At 44.7% G+C, this 23,541-nt stretch overlaps 1 protein-coding gene across 3 annotated transcripts in view; it reads left to right on the top strand.

Annotated features, from left to right (window-relative positions):
* Positions 1 to 23,541, top strand: part of DAPK1 (death associated protein kinase 1) — a 207,751-nt gene that overhangs the window by 52,258 nt on the left and 131,952 nt on the right. The gene's annotated exons all lie outside the window — the stretch shown is intronic.

The raw sequence follows: 23,541 nt of genomic DNA on the forward strand, positions 1-23,541 counted from the left end.
AGAAAACTGCAGCTTTCCTGATGGCTCAGTTGGTAAAGAATCCACCTGCAATACAGGAGACCCTGGTTCAATTCCTGGTTCGGGAAGATCCCCAGGAGAAGGGATAGGCTACCCACTCCAGTATTCTTGAGCTTGAGATCAAATTGCCAACATCTCTTGGATCATCGAAAAAGCAACAGAGTTCCAAAAGAAACATCTACTTCTGCTTTACTGACTATGCCAAAGCCTTTGACTGTGTGGATCAAAACAAACTGGAAAATTCTTAAAGAGATGGGAATGCCAGATCTCCTGACCTGCCTCTTGAGAAATCTATATGCAGGGCAGGAAGCAACAGCTAGAACTGGACGTGGAACAACAGACTTCTTCCAAATCAGGACAAGAGTATGTCAAGGCTGCATTTGTCACCCTGCTTATTTAACTTATATGCACAGTACATCATGAGAAACACTGGGCTGGATGAAGTACAAGCTGGAATCAAGATTGCCAGGAGAAATATCAATAATCTCAGATATGCAGATGACACCACCCTTATGGCAGAAAGCAAAGAAGAACTAAAGAGCCTCTTGATGAAAGTGAAAGAGGGGAGTGAAAAAGTTGGCTTAAAACTCAACATTCAGAAAACTAAGATCTTGGCATCTGGTCCCATCACTTCATGGCAAATAGATGGGAAAACAATGGAAACAGTGAGAGACTATTTTTGTGGGCTCCAAAATCACTGCAGGTGGTGACTGTAGTCATGAAATTCAAAGATGCTTGCTCCTTGGAAGAAAAATTATGACCAATACTTTGCCAATAAAGGTCCATCTAGTCAAAGCTATGGTTTTTCCAGTAGTCATGTATGGATGTGAGAATTGGGCTATAAAGAAAACTGAGCAGTGAAGAATTGATGCTTTTGAACTGTGGTGTTGAAGAAGACTCTTGAGAGTCCCTTGGACTGCAAGGAGATCCAGCCAGACCATCCTAAAGGAAATCAATCCTGAATATTCATTGGAAGGACTGATGCTAAAGCTGAAACTCTAATAATTTGGCCACCTGATGCAAAGAACTGACTCATTTGAAAAGACCCTGATGCTGGCAAAGATTGAAGGTGGGAAGCAAAGAGGACGGCAGAGGGTGAGATGGTTGGATGACATCACCAACTCAATGGACACGAGTTTAAGTAAACTCCGGGAGTTGGTGATGGACAGGGAGGCCTGGCGTGCTGCAGTCCATGGGGTCGCCAAGAGTCAGACAGGACTGAGTAATTGAACTGAATTGAACTGAAGAAAAGTGAAAGTGGAAGTCGCTCAGTCCTGTCCAGACTCTTTGTGACCCCACAGACTATACAGTCCATGGGATTTTTCAGGCAAGTGTACTGAAGTGGGTAGCTATTTCCTTCTCCAGGGAATCTTCCCAACCCAGGGACTGAACCCATGTCTACCTCGTTGCAGGCGAATTCTTTACCAGCTGAGCCACCAAGGAAGCCCTCCTGAGAAAGTCTGGTTAATGCACTTGCACAACACATACTAATAGAGAGGGAGGAGGCCCAAACAGGCAGAGAAAAACTTTATGTTCAAATTTTTCTCATCTTGCCATAAAATATGAATTTAATTTCATTAAATCTTTTTTTCTTCTTTGGTTTTTGCTTATTATTTCATTAATTCTTAACTTCCAGCCAGCCAACTCGGCTAGAAACCACTCGAGACCCCAGTCATCAGGTTCTTTGAGTATCTTTTCCCTTGATTTTGTCTCTGATGTAGGCTGGGATTGGTGATTGGAAACTGACATCTCTCCAGCAACTTGTGAGGCTCTTCCAACATTCTGCCTTAGGCACATCAGATTATTTGTGTCTTCTTTTCTTTCATCTGACACCAAGTTCCTTGGGAACATGGGCCCTGTCAGAATGACCTTGTATTGCCAACTCTGAACACCATGTCTGGCACATGGTACTCAATATTGATTTATTTAGTTTTAAATATTCTCCAGATGAGGGTGACAAGGATAGGAGGAAGAGAGAAGATGAGATAGTAACTTGTGGGCAGAACAAGGAGATAGGCACCCCCATATGTGCCTTCCACCAAGTTTTAACATGTTCAAGGGGATAAAAGGAACTGGATGGGATACCTTTCCTGTAAATTAAGTAGACTCTAAACTTAACATTTTGGGAAACTTCTTTGGGAATAGTTGAGAGTATATACTCCTTTCTCAGAAAAATGCCCTGAAATACTAAAACACATAGCCCATTCATTAACCTACAGATCAGAAATCTTGTCCCAAGGCTAAAAAATAGAATTTTAATTTTCTTCTAAATAAAGTTCATAAGGAGCTACAGATTCATTAAAATCTTACAGTTGGTTTTGCCCTCAGTAATCTCTTCAACGAATGCAAAGGAGTCAAAGGAGGGTATTTTCAAGAGCAATCATACTGTTGCTGTAAAGGGTTCTTGTTGCTGACTACCATTTAAAAATTATTATTATTCCCATCTTTTGCAATGCCTCAAGGCATTTTTAAGCTCAATAACCATCATCAATTTAACTAATGACTAAATAATTGTGAAATACCGGAAGCAAAGCAGTAAAATATAATACTGAAAAAAATGTTAGAAAGTCATCTTTTCTTCATCTAGGAACTTCAGTTGAAAGAAAAGAAATCCTTTCCTTCCAGAAGTAACAGTGACTAAGCCAGAACATTCCCTCTGACCCAGCAGGGTCATGGGGGTCCAACGTACCCAGTCTGTACACAGAGCTCCCTTCCCCACCGCCTTGACTTAGAGGTGCTCACGTGGCTCCCTCCAGTGGTCCTGTAGTGGGGGCATCTAGAGAGAGACTGCTAATCTTTAAGGCAACCTGAACCAAGGGAGCAAAGCCCATTGACTGTTCAGGGCCCGCTGACTACTTGGAGGGACAGTGGCGGCTGGTCTAGCCCTGGCTTCCTGCCTCGCATGGACACCTGGGGCAAGGGGTTTCCACACTCAGCTTTAGCTGGTTCTCTGGGTGGTCTTTAAAGAAAAGCCTCAGTTCAGTTCAGTTCAGTCACTCAGTCGTGTCCGACTCTTTGTGACCCCATGGACTGTAGCACGCCAGCCTCCCTGTCCATCACCAACTCCCGGAGTTTACTGAAACTCATGTCCATTGAGTCAGTGATGCCATCCAATCAACTCATCCTGTCATCCCCTTCTCCTCCCACCTTCAATCTTTCCCAGCATCAAGGTTTTTTCAAATGAGTCAGTTCTTCACATCAGGTGGCCAAAGTATTGGAGTTTCAGATTCAGCATCAGTTCTTCCAATGAATATTCAGGATTGATTTACTTTAGGATGGACTGGTTGGATCTCCTTGCAGTCCATGGTACTCTCAAAAGTCTTCTCCAACACCACAGTTCAAAAGCATCAATTCTTCAGTGCTCAGTTTTCTTTATAATCCAACTCTCACATCCATACATGACTACTGGAAAAACCATAGCTTTGACTAGATGAACCTTTGTTGGCAAAGTAATGTCTCTGCTTTTTTAATATGCTGTCTAGGTTGGCCATCACTTTTCTTCCAAGGAGCAAGGGTCTTTTAATTTCATGGCTGCAGTCACCATCTGCAGAGAAGCCTAGCTGGTGACAAATTCCCTGACACAGCACAGGGCGAGGTTGTAATGATAGCTCTTTAGGTGCTCAGGGAGCCAAGTGACTTGCTGGAACAGAGGAGGAACTGTGGACCTCAGAGCCAGTAGCAAAGCAGATGCGGCAGAACTGTGTGATCAGGGAAGCCTCACTGGTATGACTTTTAAAGATTGGAGGTTTACATAATATCCCTTTTTCTCAGCAAAGTAAGTTCCTTATTTCTGAATTTTGTTGCTCTGAGAAGATCCAGTTCCCAAATTGGCTGTCCCATTAGAGCACTTCCCTAATATAGCACAGTCTTCAGCAGGCGTTAAACCAGGAAGCACTTAGGTCAGAGCTAAGCCTGGTCTCAACCTTCTAAAGCAGTGTATCTGCACTTCCTTTTGGCCTCTCTCTCCTGTCTGATGGATCAAGGAGAAGCCAGGACTGATCCTTACGGAATAGAAAACACAAAACCAAAACAAAACCAAAAATTTAAATCCCCAGTTTTAAAAACTAACCACCTAAAGCACCTTAACGTTTACTATTAAGCACAAATATGCAGTCACGCAAGAGCACGCTGTTAAAAAATTACTAACTCGCTACAAGGCAGGTGAGTTTCATATCAATATGATTAAGTGGTGCACAGGAAAATGAGTCTTTAAAGGAGTGGAGGTAGTCACACGCTGCCACTGTGGGAGAAAACTGTTTTATTCTTTAAAAGACAATTGAGAAAATTAGGTATTATGAATGAAGAAGCAAGTGCAAACATGACCCTCATAATTATTGCTGAGGAGCAGGGTAGAAACTGTCTATTTGTGTTCTAGTTTTGGTCACTGGGACTCATGGATGAAGCCGGACCCAGAAACAGGAGAAGGCAATTTGGGGTGGACCTTTCATTACCAGTGACTTGTATGGCTAAACTGCTGTGTGGGTCAGGCACTGTGCTAAGTGCTTTTTCATGTATTATCTCAATTAATCCTTGCAACTGTCCCTGAGGTAAATCTCTACTAGGGCTTCCCTGGTAGCTCAGATGGTTAAGAATCTGCCTGCAAGGCAGGAGACCGGGGTTCGATCCCTTGGTCGAGAAGATCCCCTGGAGAAGGGCATGGCAACCCACTCTAGTGGAGAATCCCATGGACCGAGGAGCCTGGTGGGCTACAGTCCATGGGGTCACAAAGAGTTGGACACAACTGAGTGACTAACTCTCTCTCACACACACGGATTGAGTGACTAGCTCATACACACACACACACACACACACACACACACACACACACACACGCACGCGCGCGCGCGCGCGCGCGTATTTCAAACACGGTGTGAGGATTCCAGCTCAGACCTCTGTGGTGCCCAGCATCTTAGAATGAGGACTTCCTCCCCATGTTTTTATGTGAAGAGGGAGAAAAATTGCTTTTCCCTCCCCTTGCTCTCAGGAAAGCCTAAGAATGGAAGTGGCTCGCCCCTGCCAGGCTGAAATGGGGTGCAGTCACAAGGGTAGGGCCTAGGGCTGTGGCTGGGCTTTCTCAGCTGATGTTTGCGAGGGGGCAGCCTGGAGATGGAGGCAGGGCGGGCAGAGCACCTCGGACCTGGTGGTGGAGGTGGATGGAGGGCCTTCAGCTCTTCCTGTCTGGCCTGCAGCTGCTCACATCCTTTAAGGAGTCAAGGAAAGGGGAAGGTGGAGGCCTGGCCTCTACCCTTATCCTCCCTGAGGCCACTTTGCAGGAAGGAAGGGCCGACACCGCCTGTGGCAGTGTGACTTCTCCAAGGTCAGTGTTCACCTTTGTGAGGCTGTGGTTTTCTAATCCTCTTTGGTCTCTAGTCATTTGTTCAGGGCATGTTCCCTCGCAGCCCCACATTTACCAGGCAGCCCTCTGAGGAATGTGTGGGACTCCTGAGAAGAGTCTGGAAGCCTGGAATCTGCCTTTTCCTTCATGGCTAGTTCTCAGGGGAATCACCTTTTGCTTTCGTCCTGACCTCTGTTCACTATCTGGCCCCTTCCTCGTGCTTCTGAATGCATGGCATTCAAGAAGAAAATTACAGTTTTCTTTTTTTGATTCAAAAAGTCCTCCTTTGTGAGCTCTAAAGCCATACTGATTAAGAAATTATAAAGTTAGAATAGCATTGAATGCTCATTGCTTTTTTTTTTTTTTTTTTGGCCATGGATTGCAGCTTTCAGGATGTTAGTTCCCCACCCAAGGGTCGATCCCAGGCCCTCAGTGGTGAAAGCTCTGAGTCCTAACCACTGGACCACCAGGGAATTCGCCTGTTCATTGCTTTTATTGCCCAACAGTTTTAGTCGATAGAATATTTTTCCTGTTTTTTCCTGTCTCCTACAGAATCCTCCTCTGATTACTTAAACCATTACTCATCGAGAAGTTTTCTATTAAAAATGTATTGGGCTTTTAAAAACACCTAGTCCTTTAGCCAAGAGTGTCTCTTTGAAAAGTCAGTGTTTTCCTTCTTTCACTTACCCCACTGTGATCAGCGTTTAATTTTAACTTCAGTGATCAGGATCATGAGTGAGAGCCCAGTGTGATAGCTGGTAGTGAGCTCATCACACATCCAATCATCTGACTAGCCCCTTGGAAGTCAAGTGCAAGGGGCAGGCAGTCTGTCTGGTTTCATATCATGGTCACAAAATCTCCCCAGCTGACGTCTTATCTGCATACAGGTGTGTGGTCCTGTCCATACTCTCCTTGAGGCATCCTGGGAGGATGCTAAACAAAGTGGATTGGATCCTTTTGTGATAACAGCCCAGTGGTGTGTATTACAAAACCTGAGGATAAGCCCACAGACCAATAGGAAAAAATAAAGAAGGCAAGTTTATAAAATTGAGATATATTTTAGTTATGAAAAAAAATCTTAAATGAGTAAAGGATCTTGGAATCCCTTGATTATGTGCTCCCTATACACAAATATAGCATATGTATATATCCATACACGTAAACTTCTTGCACAGTAGCAGTATGCTAGATATGCGAGGTGCAAAGCAGTCAGTGAATATCAGGGCCCCTCTTGAGGTATATGAACAATTCCCAGTACTAGCTGGTCCCTGGGTGTCTGACATCTATCACTGCAGAGTCATTGAAGGGAAGGGCTGTGATCGAAGGGGTTCCTATTGACATGAGCAGCAAGTTTTCATCTGTGGATCCCTCACTGACTCGTTGACAGCCTGCTCTGGGCCGCACCCCCCCCATGTGGGCTCCGCACGTGGTCCTTCTCCCTACGGTCCCTGTGGGTGGACTCCTGATAAGCAGGTGGGAGAAGGGAGACCAGACCTCCCTGAGCCTGGCCACTGTGCCTGGTGCCTCGTGGGCCGTCTCAGAGGGGCTGTCCATTTCAGTTGTTTAATCAGTCTTATGCACTCTCTGGGGGTGAGGAGGGTGTACAGAGGACAGATTCATGCTCCCTCTCTGCAAGAAGTCACCAATGTATATGTGTTTGTGTGCATTCATATTCCAGTTGCACAAAATAATAGCTGGTCTTCCCTGAGCTCTTACTGTGTGCCTGAGAGGTCTGATCCCATTTTCCCCACTGAAGAGCCCTATAAGTTATGTGCTAATAATATAATTTATGTATCACATAAATTTATGTATCACATTTTTCTAGTATTCATGTATGGATGTGAGAGTTGGACTATAAAGAAAGCTGAGTGCTGAAGAATTGATGCATTTGAACTGTGGTGTTGGAGAAGACTCTTGAGAGTCCCTTGGACAGCAAGGAGATCCAACCAGTCCATCCTAAAGGAGATCAGTCCTTTATATATTATATATAATAATATATAATTAACATATCATTGGAAGGACTGATGTTGAAGCTGAAACTCTTACTTTGGCCACCTGATGCAAAGAGGTGACTCATTTGAAAAGACCCTGATCCTGGGAAAGATTGAGGGCAGGAGGAGAAGGGGACAACAGAGATTGAGGTGGTTGGATGGCATCACCGACTCAATGGACATGAGTTTGGGTAAACTCTGGGAGCTGGTGATGGACGGGGAGGCCTGGCATGCCGTGGTTCATGGGATCACAAAGAGTTGGACATGACTGAGCAATTGAACTGAACTGAACTGAATGCATCACATGTAGATCCCAGTGCCCCAGGAAGCCTTCTTTCCATCACTGTGTCATGTAGTATATAGAGTAGCATTTTACCAATGCTGTGCGATAGAACTTTCTGTGATTGTGGAAATGTTCTGTGCTGTCCATTGTGCTGGGCTAAAGGTTGTATATTTAAAGGTTAAATAGTATTCCATTGTATGTATCTTTGCCTTTATCCATTCATCCACTTATGGATGTTCGGATGCCCTTCTATCTTATCTTTTCTTCCTTTTCCCCAGGTATATCAATAATATATAACTAACATATCTAGACAGTTATTGTATTAGATGAGGAGCTCAGTTCAGTTTCTCAGTTGTGTCTGACTATTTGCAATCCCATGGGCTGTAGCATGCCAGGCTCCCTTGTCCATCACCAACTCGCGGAGCTTGCTCAAATTCACGTCCTTCATGTTGGTGATGCCATCCAACCATCTCGTCTTCTGTCATCCCCTTCTCCTCTTGCCTTCAATCTTTCCCAGCATCAGGGTCTTTTCTAATGAGTCAGTTCTTCACATCCGGTGGCCCAAGTATTAGAGCTTCAGCTTCAGCATAAGTCCTTCCAATGAATATTCAGGACTGATTTCCTTTAGGATTGACTGGCTGGATCTCCTTGCAGTCCAAGGGACTCTCAAGAGTCTTCTCCAACACCACAGTTCAAAAGGATCAATTCTTCGGCACTCAGCTTTCTTTATAGAAGGAAATTCTCTCAACCATACATGACTGTTAGAAAAACCATAACTTTGACTAAATGAACCTTTGTTGGCAAAGTAATGTCTCTGCTTTTTAATATGCTGTCTAGTTTGGTCATAGCTTTTCTTCCAAGGAGCAAGTGTTTTTTAATTTCATGACTGTGGTCACAGATGAGGAGTAGTTTGTGCTTATTTCATATTTTAAGAGCAACGCATGTTAAGTCTTTATTCTGTTCCTTTCATCACCCCAAAGTGCACCAAATGTGTCTGCCCAAAGTGGATTTTAGTGTAACGAAGTCTTCCAGTGATTTTAATTCCTCTAGGTTTTTGACTTCCCGTGGAAAAAGAAATTCTCCAGGCCTAGAGAATGACCCCATTCAGATGGTAGGTTGGATAGGCATTGCTTTGGGGGTGATGTTTGTGTACCTTGAGCACAGTAATCCTGACATGTTAAAGGGTTAATTTTTCTCTCCTACGAAAGTAGGGAGGTAAGTGGCATGGAGGCCACTGAGTGCCATTAGAGACACAAACTCCACATGGGTTTCTCCCCTGCCATCCTTAGGGGTCACTGTCATCTGTGAGGCTCCACGTTGGCCCCCAAAGCTCCATCCACCATGCCTGCGGTTCAGGCAAGAGGAAGGGAAGCATAAGGGGTCCTGGAAGTGTCACCTGAGACTGTCCACTTATCAACCAGACTGTGTCAGAAGGCACCCTGGCCCCTCCCCTAGAGCATAGGAGACAAGGCACATTTGCTGCCATGAATAAAATTTGATTCTGGTGGGAAGATGGAACGGGGTGGACATAAGGCAGGCAGCCAGCAGCTCAGCTGGGGGTCTTCAGCATCTACCCTCTTGGGGTTCAGGATATGGCATCAAGAACTGGGGCACAGACTCCTTTCAAATGGCCTGCGCTTGATACTAGAGGCATTCAACTGCTTTTTTTTTTTTCTTTGCTGCTAAAGCATGCCAGCTTCCCTTTGTGGTTGAGGGCGCTGAATTCTTCCAAAAATAGAGGAAAAGAGTGTGTTGTGTCTCTGTTTGGTGTCCTTTTCTTTGTGTGTCTTGTCATGGAGAAGTGTGGGATAAAGCAGCTGCCTGTGAGGTCTCCTCTGCATGGGTCTCTTTTAAAATTCTTCTATTTAAATGGGTTTTAAAATGTGAAAGGGAAAAAGGGTTGTCCCCTTAAAGAAGTCTTTTTCAGATGATAGTTCATCAAACTGCAGCTTAAAAAAGACACTCATTCATAGTGATTAGGTCTTTGTTAGAAAGGATTGGGGAGAGTTCCTGAGGCTGGTTTGCAGACTGCAATTGCCCAGATACCCTCGTGGTTTGAGCAGACAAGTAATTTAATCTTCCTCTGTGCTTCACGGGGGTCTGTGAAAGAAGAGGGCGCAGAGAGTGTGGGCCCTGGCTCCTCAAAGTGGTGAGGTAAGAACAGGACTGTTAGGTGCTGGGCTGGAAAGTCCTGGTGGGGTTTTCTTGCTGAGCAGCTGTGATCAGCTGGAAGTGATCAGCTTTGGGCATCCAGGGGTGGCCTTTGAGGAGATGTAGCTGTAGGACCAGAGAAAAGAAACCTCTTGGGGAAGCAGAGGAATCTCAGACCAGAGGCAGAAAAGGCAAGTCAGATTCTCGGGGAAGGAGATGGCAGGCAGAAATTGGTTTCAAAAAAAAGAAAGAAAGACATTGGCTTCCATGCGGTGCATGTACTAGTGTCAGGGAATAGTCTATGAGCCAGCCATGAGCCTTGGGAACAGCCGGGCTTTAGACCTGAGTTTACTTCTTACTCTAGGCAAGTGGCTCACCCCTTGCCCTCAGGGTCAGGATTGTGAGTGAGACGGCCCTGATAGGCAACACAAAGACCCTCTGACCCCATGATCTAGGCTTGGGGGTGCTATCCAAGGGGTCAAGGCCAAGATCCCGTACAGAGAGGAGCTTGATATGCCCCAATCTCTCTCCCTTAACCCAGTCACTTCTGTGCATTCCCTGCAAAGAAAGGATATAAAGGAGTTTCCTAAATTCAAGGCAGGCAAGAAGTGCGAAGTAGGAGCTTTCAGGCAGAGGGAAGTGAGGGACAGAGTAATTATTGCACTTCAACTGCCCTGAAATCAGGAGCCATCTTGCTTAAATGGGCTATCACTTTCTTCCTTGTAGCAGTTTAAGGTAATTGTGTTCATCTATTTATGTTAAGATGGGCAAAGTCATGCCACTGTAACAAACAATGCCAATGGCCAGTATGAGTGAGTTGAGGGCTCTGTCTCACATGTCCTGTTTCTGGTACCTAAGCTCTACCATCTGAAAAATGGCAGTCACTTTGGGTGAGGGAAGAGGATGTGGCAAATCAAGGACTGGCTCTTGAAACTTTTCATCCAAGGCAAGTACTTTGGCTCACGTTTCATCAGCCAGAGGAAGTCATGTGGCCAAGCCTAACTTGAAGAGTATGGGGGTGCCTCCCTACCGTGTGCTGACCAGAAAGGTAGCTGAAATATGTGACGAATAGCACTGCCACAGTAGTTATTTTAATAAAGAGTTATATTTTTACAGAAAAGGGGTCAGGAACTGGGTCATTTGCTAATCCAAGTCCCTACATTATTTATGCCTAGAGGAATTTGAGACTCCCATATAACCTTACCATTCCATTTGCTTAATCTCAGGCACAATGTCTAGAAGGAAATAAATCTTGCCAAGTCTAACTCATAAAATGATAGCTTGTCAGTTGCCCAAATTAGGAAGACAGATTGAAACAGCAGTCTGCTGCTACTGCCGAGCAAAGACAATTTGCTGTATATTAAGCTTAAAGAGTGATTTAAAGAGGATTCTGCCTGGACATGATGACTTGCTCTGCTTTTTTATGGAACCTAAAGCAGGTCCTGACCTCTCAAACTGTTTTACCTCCATCATGACAAACGATGGGATTTAGAGTGAAGGCTGGAAAATGGAAGGAGAGCAGTAATCTGTCTGGAGATTTGTTACTGGTGAATTCCAGGGCACATACTCTTTGTGTAACAGTTATGTTCTTATTCTGTCGTCTTGACGTGTTTTGTAAGCAAAAAAGACTTTTAATTCTTTATTAACTGGACCCTTGGGCATTCTCTGACCATAAACTCCAATTCCTAAGTTTATAATTATGTGCATTTGTGACAATTTAATTAATCCACATGAATTTATTAAGTACTCACCAGAAAGAACTATGGGAAATACAAGTGGGGTTACAAAAGTAAGTAGGATTTTAAGCTTTTTGAATGCTTTTGAATTTAAGGGGCCCACAGAGAAGGTATAAATACATGGTCTAATGATATCTCTTTCCTCTCTGGGGTAGGTGGTAATATTCATGTTCCCTGAGGAACCTCCGCAAGGGGCACCACCCGCCTTAGCAGTTTGGCATTTCTGTTCTTCCCCTCTCTTTGAATCAGGGCTGGCCTGTGACTTGACCTGGCTCAGCAGAGTCCTACAGAAGGGATGTGGTGACCTCTGAGGCTAGGCCTTGCTCTCTTGACCACTTCGTCCTCATGTAATGACGCTCTGGGTAGGCTCCTGGAGGGTGAGAGGCACATGGAGCGAGAGACCTAGGTGATGGCCAACATGTGCCACCAGATATGTGAGTTAGGCCATCAACCCCAGCCAGTCCTAGTGGACTGCAAACATGTGAATGAGCCAGGACAAAACCGTGAGGAGTGGATAGCCTGCCCATATTGTAAACATCACACCGTGAGCAAGTCAATGACTGTTATTTGAACTATGAAGTTTGCGGTGGTTTCTGCGCCTCTTGGTTGGCTGTGGCCAACTGCCTTCACTTACCTTCTGTGACAGCTAGACCTACCCTCTTGCTCTTCTCCAACGTGATGTGATTTTTGGCTCCTTCTTGGGTATATTGTCCCCGTAGTCTGGAATGGCTTTCTGCCCCTTTCCTTCTCAGAACTTCATGTCCTATCTTCAAGAGCAAGGTGCCTCTCTGAGCTCTCCCGGAGCCCTTGATACACATCTCTGTAAGTGGTACTTTCTCTGTTGCCCTGTGGTTCTTTGCTTACAGATTGAAAGCGAAAGTAGTTGTCGTGTCTGACTCTTTGTGACCCCAAGGACTGGAGCCTGCCAGGCTCCTCTGTCCATGGAATTCTCCAGGCAAGAATACTGGAGTGGGTTGCCATTTCCTTCTCCAGGGGATCTTCCCAACCTAGCGATGGAACCCAGGTCTCCAGCATTGCAGGCAGACTCTTCACCATTTGAGCTACCTGGGATTTACATGTTAGGGTCTCCTATTAGATGCTGACCTCCTAGAGAAAGAGGCTGTCCTCTCCTTCACTGACTCTGGGGCCTCTACTCAGATCCTGGCACACAATGGACGTGGCGGTCCACTGGGAGACCAAGCTTGGAGAATAACTCCTTTGTGAGGGCGAACCCTGCCCTGACCATGAGACATGGCTGCCGAGTCCTGGATATAACTGCATGCCATACTGCATGCTTCTCATGTGAATCAACTGTGATCCTGTTCAAACGCAGCTTCCGATTCAGTGGGTCTGGAGAGGGGCCCAAGAGTCTGCATTTCTGACAAGCTCCCACAATCTACATTTTGAATAGCAAGGCCATAAGATAAGCCAGATGCCCAAGAATGACAATCAGTAACAAAGGTCCTCAGTGGTTCATGAAGAAGAAAATTATGAAAGAGTCTTTTTTAATTTAAGTGTACTGTTGATGTGCAGTATTATATAAATTACAGGTGTATAGTATAGTGACTCACAGTTTTTGAAGGTTGTACTCCATTTATAGTTATTATAGAATGTTGGCTATATTATTTGTGTTATATAATGTATCTTTGTAGCTTATCTGATACATAATAGTTTGTATGTCTTAATCTCCTACCCCTATATTGCCCCTCCCTGCTTCCCTCACTCCACTGGCAACCACTAGTTTGTCCTCTGTATCCACAGATACAGCCTGTTTCTTTTTTTGGTTATATTCACTAGTTTGTTTTATTTTTTGATTCCACATATAAGTGATATTACACAGTATTTACCTTTCTCTGTCTGACTTACTTCACTTAGCATAATACCCTCCAAGTCCATCCATGCTGTTACAAATGGCAAAATTTCCTTTTTTATGTCTGAGTAGTATTTCATTATATATTATATATACACCACATCTTTATTTGTTCATCTGTTGATGGACACTTAATAGGGATGGGTCTTGATTAGCAGTGCTGATAGCCATAGAGTACAGAATATGACTAATAAAGTGAATGTGATCATTTTAAGGGTGTTCCAATTGAAAGGAAATGGTAAAAGGAGATAAATATTGATTAGAAAAGGAATGTTTTAAATAAACTCGGATTTTTAAAGGATCTACCAAAAATAAAAATAGGGAGAATCAATTATATCAGTACTGTTGACTATAGAACTAGCCTAGATTGTGACAGATACTAAATACAGAAACAAAACCAAAAAAATCTTGTAGACTGATGTTCTGAAGAAGAACGAGGATGGGATAGATGCATTAATCGACCTCTTAGAAGGATGAAAGGAAAGCAGTGAACACTGGGGTGCTGGTCTTAACAGGCTGACTTTATTTCCTTGTTTGAAAAGATGACTGGGCTGCTGGAACAGAGGAGTGTGGTTACCACACACAGAGGGTTTCAGTAGGGTGTTTGATTCCTGCGTGTGGTCAATATGGAAAGAGATATACTTTGGAAATGTACAATATATACCTTTGGAAAGATACCTGTATGTTTTGGTGACTGGTTGGAGAGCAAAATAGCAAGAACTCTGGTTGATAATGTTTACCAGTGCAAAGATTTGTGCTCATAGTTCATCTAAAGATATAACTGGACTGCTTATGAAATATAGAGTTCCTCCCAAACCAATTATTAGAAGATTAAAATATACTCTTTCTACTGGCAAAGCAAGTGAAGGCAAAGTCCAGGGGACATGGCGGACATGAGAAATACTTGGCGTCCCCTCCCTGGTGGCTGGTGCCAAGTCAATCTGTAGCTGTTTATTGTCTTGAATATGTACTCAAATTAGCTGTGCAGTAGGCCATCTGCCGTCTCCTCCAGACTCAGCTGATAGGCCCTGGGAAAAGGAAATCCTGCCAAAATGCAAATAACCTACTAAACTGATAATAAAGGGAAAGATAAGGTCTGTGGGGGGATGGGGTAGAAGTAAGTGATTGTCTTCTCAGCTTCTCTTTGTCTTTCTTCCACCTGTATTTCTTCCTGTTAGAGAAAGACCAGGTGTGGAGCAGAAGACCCCGGTCTCAACTGGAAATGCTGGGTCAGAACCCGAAGTAACGGGAGAATTAGGAGGTCCCTGTTTAAGAATGCATCTTGCAACTTCCTAAACTAGCCTCAGCCCCTGACGTGGTTTCCACTGATCAGCTAGCTGCGGTGGAAGTCTGGTCAGATCTGTGCTCTTCCAGGTGCAAGGCTGAGATCTCTGGCCCTCTTAGGGGGGTATTGCCTGAATTCCCCAGGTTGCCTTGTCATTAACCCATGAGCCCAGCCCCCTTACTCCCCACCCGCACCCCAGACTGCCCTCCATGGTGTTCCCACCCAAGCATAACTCAACTGTTCCAAGTGGCCGTCTTGAACTGATTGAACAACTGTCATTTACAGGCGTCTATGACTTTAGTTTCCAAATACTTTCACAGTCACATTCAGCTCCTTTTCATACTCATAGGATCTCCAAGAAGCTGTCACTACTTAATCAGAATAGTAATATTAAAAAAACTCCAGCTTCATCCAGCTAGGAGGTTGTGACCATCTGAGACCCATGGCTCAGCAGTAGGAGACGAAAAATGTGACTGCAGATCTTATCACCGGTTCTGTTGATTTAGAGGGAAGAAGAGTTTGCAAACTCAGGTGTTGGCAAGGGCTCTGCAGCAGTGAGTGAGGCTGACCAAGGCAGTAGGGAGCAGTGAGGCCTGTGTCTTGCCAGAGGGCACGGAGTCATCGCAAGTGGCCAGCCGTTATTCACTGTGTGATGGTCATATGTGGGGATGTGGGCCAGCACTGCCACCTCTTCCAAGTCTAGGCAGTGCCAAGAATTAGTTTAAAATATTGACAGTGGATTCATTTCTTCTCAAAACACTGTGTGGCTCAAACAAAAATCATCCCATAGCCCTCCAGTTTGATCATCAGATTACAGTAATATTCCCCAGTGAATGATGCTTAGCTGCTTTTGAGGGTACTTGCATTTTAAAAGAATTTGGTGAAACAATTCAGTTTCTAATTAATGCAGTCAGTGGGGGAGATGTTTTTCATTTATGGCACCACCTTCCTGAGCCTGCTTTAAATCCCTCAGCTTCAACAAATCTTGGCTAAAGAGTTTGAAAATGAGATGCAGTATGCATAGCATTGCCTTGCAGCTTATAACCATATACCCCCACCGCCCCCCCCCGACCCCTGTTCTGTCTACACAGGGGTCTAAACTCTGCAAGGTGGCTGAGCACCAGGATGGAGACGAGGAGGCTCTCTAAACTCACCCTGGGGAGTGCACAGAAGTCGTTAAAAAATCGTTTTCTAAAAATCCTTGAAAAGGGGGAAAAAGGACTGTGTGAGCTGTAGTTTATAATTTGGGGTGGTTGCAGAGCAGATCCATTTTAAAATTGCAGTTGTTCATCATCTACCCCCTGTGTTTGAAGGAGGATCTTGCCACAACAAAGGACTTGGTGTACTTCTGAGCCGAGGTAATGAGCAAGCTTCATACTGGGAAGGGAGTTTAGAGGAATAGAGTCGGCTCCTGAAAGGAAGTGTCAACCTAGCAGGAGTGATTTTAAAAATTTGGTGGTTGGGTGGGGGGCACTCTCTTGATGCAGGAATGCCTTAGGCCATCCTTATTTCACAGAAGCGACACAAGCCTGCATGAGTCTCAGTGGTCCCAGGGAATCTCCTGGGAACTTTAGAATCCACTGCCATCAGGGCCCAGCCTCTGAGCTTAGGATTTCATTGGTCCACGTCTGGTCTAGGCACCTGCATTCTCAACAGCTCCCTGTAACTCTGGTTGAGAACGATTGCAAGTCTGGGGGTTTCAGACTTCACAGCCTCAAAGCGCCCAGGGAGCCTGTTAACATGGGCAGTTATGCCTTGCCCAGTCCAGTGAATAAGAACCTCATGGAGGCCCCGGACTCTGTTTTTGAAGACCCCAGATGATCCTTGGCTTAGATTTTTAATAAAGTTTTTCAGCCCTGTGTAAACCACCCCCGGCCATATGGGCACCCAAGTACACACACAAACACGCCATTTACAAGTATTTCTAATAAATAGAAACACTTTACCGTCCCACCTTTGGCAAGCACTTGAGGTGAAAATAGATTTCCTGAAACATGTCAGTTAAGCCACAAAGGCTGACTGCCCAGCTGTTCGCTGGGGGAGGAAGAGGGTGGTGTTGGATGGGGCAGCAAGGACTGGATTGGGCCAGGCTTCTGGTTAAACTCAGACTTTGCTAGAGCAGCGGTCCCCAACCTTTTGGCACCAGGGATGGATTTTGTGAAAGACAGTTTTTCCATGGATTAGGGGTGGAGAGGGGGAAGGTTTCGGGATGAGTCAAGTGCATTGTATATATTGTGCCCTTTATTTCTAATCTAATGCCACCACTGATCTGGCAGGAGGTGCCAGTCCACGGACGGAGGTTGGGGATCCCTGTACTAGAGGTCTTCCAGCCCACTGATTTTGTGTCATTTGTAGAAATGGTGCCAAATCGCTGTAAATGCAAGGCTGAGAGTTGTCTGTCCTCTTGCTTTGTTCTCTTTCAGATTCCAGAGAACACGTCTGTCCAGTAATGTCAGCTTATTTTTACTTATTCTCTTTTGATTAAGGAAATCACCATAAAACCCACTTCGAGAACTCTGAATGTCGTGATTTTATTTCTGGCCCTATAATATTCGCGCTTCTGGGCCTTAGCATGTTGGAACAGCTTCTGAAACAAAAGCAGTTCGTTTTTCCTGCACGTGATTCTTACACTCCTTATCTTGAAGTTTGCATTGCACATTTTAGTGTTGGTCTTTGCATAACTGAATCACTTGCTAATATTATTTTTGTTGCTCTTATGTGATAAGAGTGTGCTGCAGTCCAGGAGAAAGAAGGTCCAAACCCTGCAGATCAGATATCACCTGGGCCTGTATGGACTCCTGGTCTTGCTTCCCTCCTGTGTCTACAGGAGTCACCCTTCATTCTGACTGTTCAGGCTTCTCTGTCTACTAGAAAGTTTCCTTCTGATCCCAACCTTGTCTAATTATTAACACTGACAGATACTACTGCTGAATTGATCAGTAAGGGGGAGAAAAGTTAGGTTTGGGGCTAATTTTATTACATCTCAAAATGACTTTGATGAAAATCTGCCATGTGTATCTATATATCGTCAAACACTTTGCTTTAACTTCAAGGATATTACCCTCCACTTGGGCCGTGCTCTTTTCCATTCTTCTTATTCTGTTATGCAAACAAGTAGTCAATTGCACACAGCGTAAGTAATACAGGTTTTACATGCAGAGCTAGAATTCATGGGGCACCTGCAAGCAGAGAACTTTTTTCAGGGAGTGAAAAGCCCACTGAGAACATCCGCTTCTCAGGATTTTCTTGAAGGTAGAGAGTCATCATTCACAGCAGCCACCAGAGATTTTATTCCAAAGACTGAATTTTCTGTTCAAATGTCTGAAATACCTGACTCCCCAGACTTGGGGGACAGGAGAGGCAGAGAAAGCATTCAGGAACACATACCATGTTGGATATGAGTCTCAGCAATTTTTTTTTCATCCTAAGTGTCATTTGCTCTATTTGTTTTCCTTGCTTACATGTAGAGCTGACCCCTAAACGTGCTGATAAGAGAAGAATAAGTAAGTAAATGCTCCCAAGGTTCGAGGTTGATATAAAAGTCACTTGGTTTCAGTGAACTGGACTGGAACATGAGCCTTTTGTTTGCTGTTGAAAGTTTAGCACTTGAATTTCGGGTTGGGCTGTTCATTTCATTAAGGAAAATGTGGACACCTCATGCCAACCCCTGTTTTCTTTAGTCCCTGAGAATGAAAGGCATTGTGTATTCGGTCCACACACAAAAAAAGTGAACAGTGACTTAATTGTACCCTGGGAACAAAAGCTATTACCTGGGGACTAGATGGGAGACCCCAGTCTTCTGCTCACCCGACTTCACTCTCTATAAAGTCAGCCTTGCTAGGAACCCCACAGCAAATGTTTGCATTGTGGCCACTGTTTGCATTTGAAACTGTAATCCACAGAGTGGTTTCTCCTGGTGCTTACAAATGAGAGGAATGTGGCGGAAGTGCAGACCTAGCTTATTCGGAAGAGGCCAGGCATTGGGCCCCAAGTTCCCTGACAAAGGCCAGACATCAAGCAGAAGGAGGAGACTCAAAGGGGAAGGACAGAGTTTGGTTCCTCCGCTCAGCCTGCCTCTTCCTTGCAAAAGCCCCAGTGACACAAATTGATGGCTGCATCAGTCATGTGGGTCCCATCTGCTTGACAGCAGTTCAGCGGTGGTTAAAAAAGCATTGACCCACTGTTCAGTTATCTGCCAGTAATGACTGTGTGCAGTGTGAGAATTTGGGGGCAGCAGCTTTTCGGGTGGATAACGGCAGCCCCTTGATTCTTCCGTCACACAAGGGTGAAGAAACTGTATCTCCTTGAATGGTGATATTGGGTTGGAAGCCACTTTTCTCTTCTGAGAGTGGCTTTGAGCAGTTGGCTTTGCTGTTGGTCGAAGCCAGCACTTTGGTTGAAGACCTCAAGTCCCAGGACATTTTCTTTTGCCTTTGGAGTATCAGCCAGGATTAAGATTTTGAAGGTGTTTTGGTTCACTGGGGGAGAGTGTTGACTTGCCAGGGGTTGGGGATAAAGTGTCTCAAGTCAAAAGAGTTACTTCAGAATTTGAAATTCCTATTTCCTCAATGATCCCATTGAGTTGTGATAAATTGAGATCGGTGAATAACACAGCTATTAATAATGGTGGTAGCAAAAACTAAGCTATAATTTTTTGACCTTTCACACTACATGCATGCTAAGTCACTTCAGTCGTGACTGACTCTTTGCAACCCTGTAGACCATAGCCTGCCAAGCTCCTCTGTCCAGGGATTCTCCAGGCAAGAGAATTGCTATTTCCTCCTTCAGGGGATCTTCCCAACCCAGGGATCGAACCAGTGTCTCTTATGTCTCCTGCATTGGCAAGCAGGCTCTTTACCACTGGTGCCACCTGGGAAGCCCAAAATGTTTTTCCTTCTCACACCAAAAGTCTAACCCAGCCCACCTGGTGAAAAGCAGGAATTCTAACCACTAGACCTTGTGGGATTTCACACTATATCATAACCTTTAAAAGCATTATCACTTATAATCTCACAGTAAGTGGTTTTTATTAACAAAATGAAAAGCAAGTGTTGAGATTGGTTCCCAAGACAGTGGCTAAATATGTTACGTTCTCCATGAAGTCATGACATCATGGACCTAAGCCAGCATTTCCCAAACTTCAGTGTGAACATGATTCACCTGGGATCTTGTGAAAATGAAGATTCTGGTTCAGTATGTGTGGGTGGAGGTTGAGAGTCTGCATTTCCAATGAGTGTGATGCTGCAGGCCCACAGAACACCCTGTGTGGTGCGTTTCTCTAAGTCAGAAATTGCCAAACCTGGCTGATCGTTGGAACCTCCTGGAGACTGAAATACAGCTTCCCTTCCACTGTGTGGGTCACAAAAAAAATGGAAAATTCTTAGAGATGGAAATACCAGACCACCTGACCTGCCCCCTGAGAAATCTGTATGCAGGTCAAGAAGCAACAGTTAGAACTGGACGTGGAACAACAGGCTGGTTCCAAATCGGGAAAGGAGTACATCAAGGCTGTATATTGTCACCCTGCTTATTTAACTTATATGCAGAGTACAGCATGAGAAATGCTGGACTGGATGAAGCACAGGCTGGGATCAAGATTGCCAGGAGAAATATCAATAACCTCAAATATGCAAATGACACCACCCTTATGGCAGAAAGTGAAGAGGAACTAAAGAGCCTCTTGATGAAAGTGAAAGGAGAGTGAAAAAGTTGGCTTAAAACTCAATATTCAGAAAACTAAGATCATAGCATCTGGTCCCATCACTTCATGGCAAATATGGGGAAACAATGGAAACAGTGACAGACTTTATTTTTTTGGGCTCCAAAATTACTGCAGATGGTGACTGCAGCCATGAAATTAAAAGACGCTTGCTCCTTGGAAGGAAAATTATGAACAACCTAGACAGCATATTAAAAAGCAGAGACATTACTTTGTCAGCAAAGGTCCATCTAGTCAAAGCTGTGGTTTTTCCAGTAGTCATGTATGGATGTGAGAGTTGGACTATAAAGAAAGCTGAGTGCCGAAGAATTGATCCTTTTGAACTCTGGTGTTGGAGAAGACTCTTGAGAGTCCCTTGGACAGCAAGGAGATACAACCAGTCCATCCTATAGGAAATTAGTCCTGAATATTCATTGGAAGGACTGATGCTGAAGCTGAAACTCCAATACTTTGGCCACCTGATGTGAAGAACTGACTCATTTGAAACGACCCTGATGCTGGGAAAGATTGAAGGTGGGAGGAGAAGGGGACGACAGAGGATGAGATGGTTGGATGGCATCACTTACTCAGTGGACATGAGTTTGAGTAAACTCCGGGAGTTGGTGATGGACAGGGAAGCCTGGCATGCTGCAGTCCATGGGGTTGCAAAAGAGTCGGACATGACTGAGTGGCTGAACTGAACTAACTGAACTGAACTTCCACCTTTGAGATGTTGATTCTTAAGACACCAGACTTGCTTTTATTGTTTAATTCTTTAAAAAGATATACTTATTTATTTGGCTGTACTGGGTCTCTGTCTCTGCATATAGGCTTTCTCTAATTGTGGTGAGCAAGGGCTACGTGGGCTCATCATTGCAGTGGCTTCTCGTTGTGTAGCCCGGGCCCTGGGTCACGTGGGCTCAGGAGTTGTAGTGCACCAGCTTAGTTACTCTGCAACGTGTGGGATCTTCCCAGACCAGGAATCAAGCCAGTGTCCCTTGCATTGCAAGGTGGATTCTTAATCACTGGACCACCAAGGAAGCCCCCAGCCTTGCTTTTATACAGTAAGCCCACTGTGACCCTGCTGAGAGCAGCTGTGATCTATACAAGATCACACACAGGAATGCAGCCTCCTGGGGCCCAGAACACCTCCTTCCTCACACCACCTGTGACTTACTGTTGACTGGAAGCATATGCTGAAAGGTGCACCCATGTTTATATCTTTCCTGCTTGCTGAATCTGCATAGCTGGCAAAGCACCCTGGCTGCCAGGAGGAATGGGCCTCACTTCCTGCCGTGTGACCTGAGCTGGTCTTCCTCCCTGCATGTCTCATTGTCTGCTATGCATTTCTCCCAGCTGGCAACTCAGCTCAGGCTCTGTCTCTACCGGATGGAAACGGTGCTCCCTAAAGAGCTGGTGACCCTTGAGCTGTGTCTTTGCACACAGCCATGTATTAACATAACATCTGGAGGTGATATGAGGAGGCAGTGGGGAGGACTGGGGCTGGAGTGGTGACGATAAGTGGTTCTAGAGGAGGCTGAGCATATATTTGCAGAGGTGGGCAGCACAGCAAAGGCTTCCCTGGCATTGGTGTCTTGTTGCTGTCCATCCCTGACCAGGACGGCCTAGGCTCTGGAAGTGCTCCCAACTCTAGCCAGCACCGTGTGGCAGCGTCCTATGGCCTCAGGACATTCTCTAGTCACTTATACTCAGCCCGAGTCTCCATGAGTATGCAGGAACTCAGCAAGCTTTTGAAATGGTCCTACAGGATCCACTTCCTGTCCCTGATCTCTATGACTGTAACCCAAGCTGACCCTTGATCATTTGGAGGTTTGAAAATATTTTCATTACTGCATGTTTGTTAGGATTAGTTTTTGCCACTTGTGACAGAAAACCCGGGATAATAATGGCTGAAAGAAAATAGATTTTATTTCTACCTTGTGTAGGAGTCCATGCTGCTGTGGCACCTCTGTAGTATCAAGGACTTTGCCATCTTTTGTGATGTCACTCTGCCATGCTAAGTATGTGATTTTCACCTCATGGTCCAATATGGCTGCACATGCTTCAGCCATCACATCTTCATTCCATCCACAAGAAGAAAGGAGGGCATGTACTTTCTCGTGAAAGACATCCCTTGAATGTTTCACCCAGTACTTCTGCTCAAATCAGTTTCACCAAGATGAAGTTACATGGCTATAGCAAGGTAGTTACATTGCCACAAAAAGGCTGGGAAATGTAGTCTTTATAGCAAGTGACCTGACTCTCAGCTGTAAGTTGGTAATCCTAGGACTCAAGGTGATAAAGAACTCACCTGCCAATGTAGGAGATGTAAGAGACTTGGGTTTGATACCTAGTTTGGGAAGATCCCCTGGAGAAGTACTTGGCAACCCATTGTAGTATTCTTGCCGGGAGAATCCCATGGACAGAGGAGCCTGGAGGGCTATGGTCCACAGGGTCTCAAAGAGTTGGACATGACTGAAGGACTTAGCACAGCACACAACACAGGACTCAAGATAAAGGAAGATCAAATATTGGGATAGACAACTGGCCCTGCCTCTTACGGTCATTTTCAGACCCAGGTAGTATTTGAATTAGAAATAAATGTTTCAGATCAATGACTCTGAGCCACATTATGGACCACAAGAGGTTTGAGGTTGTGCTGGATTGCTTAGGCATTCCTCCAAGAGAAGCCAGAGCTGGCATTATAGTTTTATCCAATTAATTATTATTTAGTAATATAATTAATTAGAATTGGTGTGGAATGCAGATTTGAGGAGAAAGCTGCCAGCAGTAATCAACGCTTAAAGGCAGAAGGCAAGACTGGTAGATATATAGCATTTTCTCTGATGCCATCATCAGCTTGCTGGAGATGTCTGCACATGTGTTTGGAGCCGGGCAAAGAGATTAACTGTAACCACAGCAAGAAGAGAGAAATGGACCAAGTCTTAGTACAGAAGAGATGGTTCTTTTAATCAGCATTGGGTGCATTCTATAGCACAATAGAGCCTGTGAATCTTAGGAGCATTTGTGTCCTGAGATCATTCTTTTGTAAAATGAAAGCCTGGATCTGGAGGTACCTGGGATGTCAGGTTTCATGAGAGTTTCAGGAGTTTGAGGAGTGGCATCTATATTATTTGAACATTGATAGCTAAGTATATTTTCTCAGATAGTATA

The sequence above is a fragment of the Muntiacus reevesi genome, chromosome 10 (assembly GCF_963930625.1).
Source record: "Muntiacus reevesi chromosome 10, mMunRee1.1, whole genome shotgun sequence".
Taxonomy (NCBI): Eukaryota; Metazoa; Chordata; class Mammalia; order Artiodactyla; family Cervidae; genus Muntiacus; species Muntiacus reevesi.